Source organism: Pteropus alecto, unplaced genomic scaffold (assembly GCF_000325575.1).
Source record: "Pteropus alecto unplaced genomic scaffold, ASM32557v1 scaffold155, whole genome shotgun sequence".
Taxonomy (NCBI): Eukaryota; Metazoa; Chordata; class Mammalia; order Chiroptera; family Pteropodidae; genus Pteropus; species Pteropus alecto.
In genome coordinates this window covers 14,321,563-14,327,984 of record NW_006438113.1, presented here as the reverse complement: position 1 = coordinate 14,327,984, position 6,422 = coordinate 14,321,563, and the positions used below count along the sequence as shown (strand labels likewise).

At 43.0% G+C, this 6,422-nt stretch overlaps 1 long non-coding RNA gene across 1 annotated transcript in view; it reads left to right on the top strand.

Moving 5' to 3' along the window:
- Positions 1-444, top strand: part of LOC112482663 — a 14,094-nt gene extending 13,650 nt beyond the window's left edge. The window contains exon 4 of the long non-coding RNA XR_003047375.1: positions 396-444. This is a non-coding gene — a long non-coding RNA (uncharacterized LOC112482663). The remainder of the gene's footprint in view (positions 1-395) is intronic.
- The last annotated feature ends 5,978 nt before the right edge of the window (positions 445-6,422 follow it).

Genomic DNA, 6,422 nt, shown 5'->3' with positions numbered 1-6,422 from the left:
ACAGATCCCTATATTCCCATACCTCCCCTATACTCCTCTCTAGCAGCTCAGCCAGTACTGTGCTTTCATTATCGACGTATCCATGTTCTCTAGTGGATTATGGGCTCCCTGAGAGCAGAGTCACTTGTTTTCATCTTCGAATCTCCACTTCCTAGCACAGTGCCTGTCATATATATAAGTGCTTAATAAATGTTTCTGTGAATAAATTTACTTCTGATCTCTGCTGCATTTCATCCAGAGAATCATTAATTGTGTTAAAATTTGCTTAGTTATTTCAAGGTTGCTTATAATTACTTTTGCTTTCTGAGCATAATCGATGAGTTATAAGCATCAATATGTTGTGAATGCAAGTTCTAATATACCTTTGTAACATGTTATCTTATCCTATATTTGAGGAGGAAGCATGCGAAAGGCCAATCCAGCCCCCGCTTACTAAAGCTAAGGTAAGAAACCTAAATATTCTATTTATCTTTGTAACATTTTCTGTAAAAGGGAGATATGGTGTGGCAATACCCTGTGGGACTTCTGACCATGGTTTTAGTGACCCAAGCAGCCCACAGTGCCTTCTGTTGTTTAAACTGCTCACTATTGGGCCCTGCCCACCCCACAAGGCAGGTGCTTTCTGAGAAGGCCTTGGTTATGAGGCTTCCTTCTTAGCACTTTCTTGGAAGCAAAATGCTAAGTATCAGAGCTAAATACAGGGTCCTCCTGCTTTGGAGCTGCATGGCATACTGACTATGGAAGAGACTCTGGGAGAGGGAATGGACGAGTTTCAGGTGCTTCCTATTGACATAATCCATATGGTCCCAAATTTAGAGCACTTTCTTTGCTATTTGTGATGGCCTCTCACCCTCTCCCCCATTCCCCAAGCTGGCACCTTACCATGCCTTTAAAATTACAATAGTGTGGATCTGAGGGGGGTCACTTCATGAGAAAGTGGTGAGGTAGAGCCTTGAAGAGCCAACTTGCTGGAAAAAGTACAGTAGGTTGTGATTTCTCCTGTACCTGGGTCCCTTACCTGGTTCCAGGTGAGGCCCGAGCCTGTGTCTGGATTCATAGCCATCTCTACTCTGCTGCTCATTGCACTGACTGAGCAGTTATACTCTTGTTCTTTCAAGAATGAATTAGACAGAGCCTTTGGCTTCTGAGGACTTATGGCTGAGAAGTGAAACTCAACATACCAAGAAAGAAAAGTTACAACATAGGGTGACATGTGCCTCAAGAGCCAGATGAGGGAGAGATTAATCCTGTCTTGTGGTAATAAGGAAGGTTGGATAGAGGTAGTGAGATTTGCAGAGGGTCTTGAAGCAGAAGAAGGAATTTACAAGGCCAGGAAGGACTTTACAAGCAGAGAGAGAGCAGCAAGTACAAAAGAGCCTTGAAAGATGGAAAGAAGCCTGGAGAGTCTGGCTGGTGTGGGGCTGGTAGGCAAGGCAGGAGGGGAGGCTGACGAAGTTAGTTAGGAGGGGCTGGCATTGGATGTCTGGGTAAGGAACTCTATCTGTGGGCCCAAAAGATCTTCTAGGCTGAGGAGTCATGTGGTTAAATTGTTTCTGTCTGGCAGCGACAAGGAGCATGAGCCTTGTGCATCCGGGAAACTAGACAGGGGGCAATGGGGATAAATATAGAGAGATCTCCAGAGTGGATGTGTATGCAAGTGGATCCACCTCAGAGTGGGAAGAAAGTATTATGAGTTCAACAGGTACCAAGTTTTTAAAGACCAATCAACACTGGTAACCTTGCTTGGTCAGCCTTGTACCCAGGGTCTTACACAATGACGAGGAGGCTAATAGTGGCCCCCTCCTTTGTTTACTGAGCCATTTTTTAGCATTACTTTTATAAATTTCTGGTTGAAGTAGTTTTATGTGTCATGTTATCTGACTTTAACCTGTTAGGGACTGAACTGTGTCCTCCCCAACCACTAGTTCATATGCTGAGGTCTTAACCCCTAGTACCTCAGAACGTAATCACATAGAGAGATTATGTCTTTAAAGAGGCAATTAAGTTAAAATTAAGTTAAGTTAAATAGGTCTTTAGGATGGGCCCTAATTCAGTTTGATGGGTACCTTTCTAAGAAGAGGAAATTTGGACATACAAAGAGACATCAGGAAGGTGTACACACAGAAAGCAGACCATGTGAGGAAGACAAGCATCTGCACGCTAAGGAGGAAGGCCCTAGACAGAACCAAACCTGCTGACACCTTGATCTTGGACTTCCAGCCTCTAGAACTGTAAGAAAACTTTCTGTTGTTTAAGCCACCCAGTCTGTGGTATTTTGTTATGGCAGCCCTAGTAAACTAATATAACACGAAGAGAACTCTAAAGTGCAAACAATCAAATGTCCATCAACTGATGAATGAATAAAGAAACCGTGGTATATCCACGCAATGGAATATGATTCAGAAATAAAAGAGAATGAAGTACTATGACATGAATGAACCTTAAACACATTATGCTAAATGAAAGAAGCCAGTCACCAAAGATCACGTGCTGCATGATTCTATTTATATAAAATGTCCAGCATAGGCAAATCTGTAGAGACAGAAAGTAGATTTGTAGTTGCCTAGGGCTGGTGAGCATGGGGGTTTGGGAAATGACAGCTAATGTGGACCAGGGTTTCTTTTGGGAATGAAGAAAATGTTCTAAAATTGATTGTGATGATGATCTCACCACCTTGGAATTGTATTAAAATAATCGAATTGTACATTTTAAAAGAGCGAATTATGTGGTATGTAAGTGATATCTCAATGAAACTGTTACCCCTCAAAACGCATTCCTTAGCCGAGAAGTATAAAGTATGTGTGAATATACTACAATGTGTTTATGAGCTCACCTGCTCATGGACATTTGGGTTGTTTCTAGTTTTGGCTATTACTAACAAAGTGTCATGAACATTTGTGTAGAACTCTTTCTATGGACATAGGCTTTAACTTCTCTTGGGTAAATATCCAGGAGTAGAATTGCTGGGTCATGGGGTAGGTGTTTGTTTATTAAACTTAATTAGAAACAGCCATATAGTTCCAAAGTAGCTGTATCATTTTACACTCTCAAGTATCTCATCCGTTTTCATGTCTATGTTTTAGGTATGTTTTATAATGTACATATTAGTACTGTAGTATGTATTGAGAGTTATAGATAAATTGCATATTATTGTGATGAAAACAGACAAGCTCCATAGCCTGGGGCTACAAGAGAGTTGATATTGCTAAGGGCTTTGTATAAGTCTCCTAGGGCTGCAATAGCAAATGACTGCAAACTTGATGGTTCAAAATTTCAGAAATTTATCCTCTCACAGTTCTGTGGGCCAGAAGTCCAAAGTCCCTCCTGATCCCTCCACAGGCTCTTTCTTGCCTCTTCCACCTCTGGTGGCTCCAGGCATTCCTTGGTTTGTGGCTGCAGAGCTCTCTCTGATCTCTGCCTCCCTCATCACATGGCATTCTCCTTTTTCTCCCTCTGTCTTCTCTTCTACCTTTGATCAAGACAGTCATCATTGGATTTTGGGCTCACTGGGAATCCAGGATCATTTTATCTTGAGATCTTTACCTTAATCACACGCAAAAACCCTTTCCTAATAAAGTCACATTCACAGGTTGTAGCTCTTGGAGAGGCACCATTCAACCTACTACAAGCCTGTTCTAGTGGAATGAATAGGGAGGAGAGGATGGATTCAAAAGAGTGCCTAGGTTTGATTTGTTTCTTTATATTGTTTGTTCCTGAGATACATTTATAGGTAAAATTGATGGGGTTTGGTGATAGATTAGATGTGGGTACTCAGGAGGAGAAAGAGCTCAAGGATGATGTCCAGGTTTCCAGCTTGGGTGACAGGGAGATGGTTCTGTCTGGAACACCCTTCTCCCAGACACTGGCGTGCTCCCTCACTTTTATCTGGGTTTCTGCTTAAATGTCACATCGTAAGAGAGGCCTTCCCTATCCATTCTACCTAAAATAATACTCCTACCTTCTACATGTTCAGCCTGGGTATTCGGATCAGATTTGGCTTACAGTAACAGAAGACCCTCAGATAGCACTTAGGTTAACACATTGAAATTTTATTTTTCTCTCAAGTTCTAGAAATCTGGAGGATAGTCAGTGAGGGACTGCTATGGGGTACCTTGGTGACAGGGACACAAGTTCCTTCTCTTTTATTTAGTTGCTTTGTTTGTGTGGCTGCCATTCCCCAGGTTATCTTACAATCCCAGACAGTTTCTGGATCTCCAGCAAGTCTGTATGTATTTCAGCCAGCAGGAAGGAGGAAGGAGGGCTGACAAAGAGACCATTGCTGTGTCTAAAGGAAGATTCCTGGAAGCTACTCTAAGACACTCACTCTTGTCTCTTTAGCCAGAACCTTATCACATGGCCACATCTAGTTATAGGGGAGGCTAAAAATGTAGTCTTTATCTGGGGGAGGGGGAGTCTGAATTCAGCTAAAAATTGGAGTATTCATTTGGACAAAGGGGAAATGGAAATTGTAGGTTGTAGCTGAGATGGCCACATTCTGCTTTTTTTTCCCTTCCTCCTAGCACCTGATCTACTGTATACTTAATTTGTGATTTGTTTACTGTCTGCCTCTGCCCATCAGAATGTGGGCAAGGACTCTGTTTTGCTCACCAGCATGTTTCTAGTGACAAGGAAGTACGGGAGAGATTTGGTGCTTCACAAATATTTGTTGAGTGACTAAATGACAAGGTGGAGAATTGAGAAGAAAGAAATTTAAGATAAAGAAAATGACCATGATGGAAGACCTATTGAATTGCAGGTGCCTATGGGATATTTAGGAATAGATGTTCCCAGGGAGTTAGAAATATGAGTCTGGAGCTTGGGAGAGAAGTAGTAGCTGGAGCATTTGATAAGAGTGATTCTTTGGGTAGGGTACCCTGGACCCTCAGAGGACAGTGAAAGAGGAAGGTACACTCAGCCAGATTAGCGGAATCTACCAAGACAGATGCCCCTACTGGGAGGGGCAGCTGCTTCCATACGTGGTCATTCAGATTTGCCTCATCGCTTGGTTTGAGAATGCTCTTTGTAGGAGGGCTCTGCAGAGCCAGGGTCCATGTGCCACGTTTTACAAATCTAACCAAGTACAACTTGGTACCCCCAGGCTCCATAATGCAGGTCCTTGAATGCATCTGTGACTGAGATATCACTGGGCCTGGCTTGAATAAGAGAAATAAAGATAGTATGTGACTATTTCATCTTGTTAGAGGGGCAGGTCTGTCTGGAGCCTAATTCTTCTACTCAGTAGCCATGTGACCTTGGTGAAGTCACTTGACCTCCCTGGGACTCAGTAGTCCCATCTATAAAATAGAGATATAACTACCTCATTGAGTTATTCTGAGGGTCAAACAAGTTACTAATATAAGTAAAGAATTTATAACCTAGTCTGTAGTAAGTTCTACCTAAGCACGAGCTATTATTATTATAAAGCCAGATGTATTTAGTTTAAAAAGCACCCCTTATTTTTACTTCTCTGGGTTAAAACATCTTTTCCTTTAGGGACCTGTGGCGGTAGAAGATGGAAATTATAACTTTAAAAAGTATCCATTCTTAGCAAAATAAAAGTCAGTACCTAGTTCTTGCTTGTTTGTACGTTTAATTTGCTGACCTGTGAAACCCCATAGCCGAGAAGCCTGCCTAGGTGTTGGCATGACCATTTCCCTCTGTCTTTGGGTATTAATTCTAGGGGGCAGGAGTGAGGACCTTTCGTTGGCCTCATGATGGCGGTTGTGTGTGGGCACTGGGTGAACCATCCCAGGAAACTCAGTGTAACCAGCATGGTGATTTGAGATTGCTCTGTTTCAACAAGATACGGGGCTTCCTTTGAGGAAGGAGTCAGCCTGAGATAAGAAGCAGGGCTGAAGCTAGACAGGCCTCAGCAGTCTGGTTAACCCTTCTTCCTCCAGCCCATATTCTTTATGCGTACGAAACTCTTTGGGTTCAGAGGCAATAGAATGAAGATGAGATGTCCAGGAAGTAATGGGGCCAGACTGGCTTTCCTTGGTTCCCCTAAGGGACTGTCATCCCCAAAGGGGAGCAGAAGACTTCTTACAACAGAAGCTGGGAAAGGTGTCTGTGGAGGTCAGGGCCTTCTTAGCTGGTAAACAGGTCAGGGCTGAGCAAGGGTAAGGCAGACAGAGGCCTTAATGATACCTGAAGAGGTTGAGACTTGGGTGAAGCAAAAGAAGTGCTTAGGGTACAAAATCTGGATGCAAGATTTAAATCTTGCACACCTACACACCTGTCTCACCTCATTTTAATTCTAGCCTTAATAACTAAGGCCTTCTGCCTATAATTTCCAGTTATCAGTTGAAAACCTAAAAGCCTACAAGGGCCAGTCAGTAGTGTGTATCAGTGAAGTGGGTGGGCTGGGTGGGGCCTGTAGCAAGCTGCAGGCACCCCTGCCCTGTCTGAAGGGGGCAGAAGGC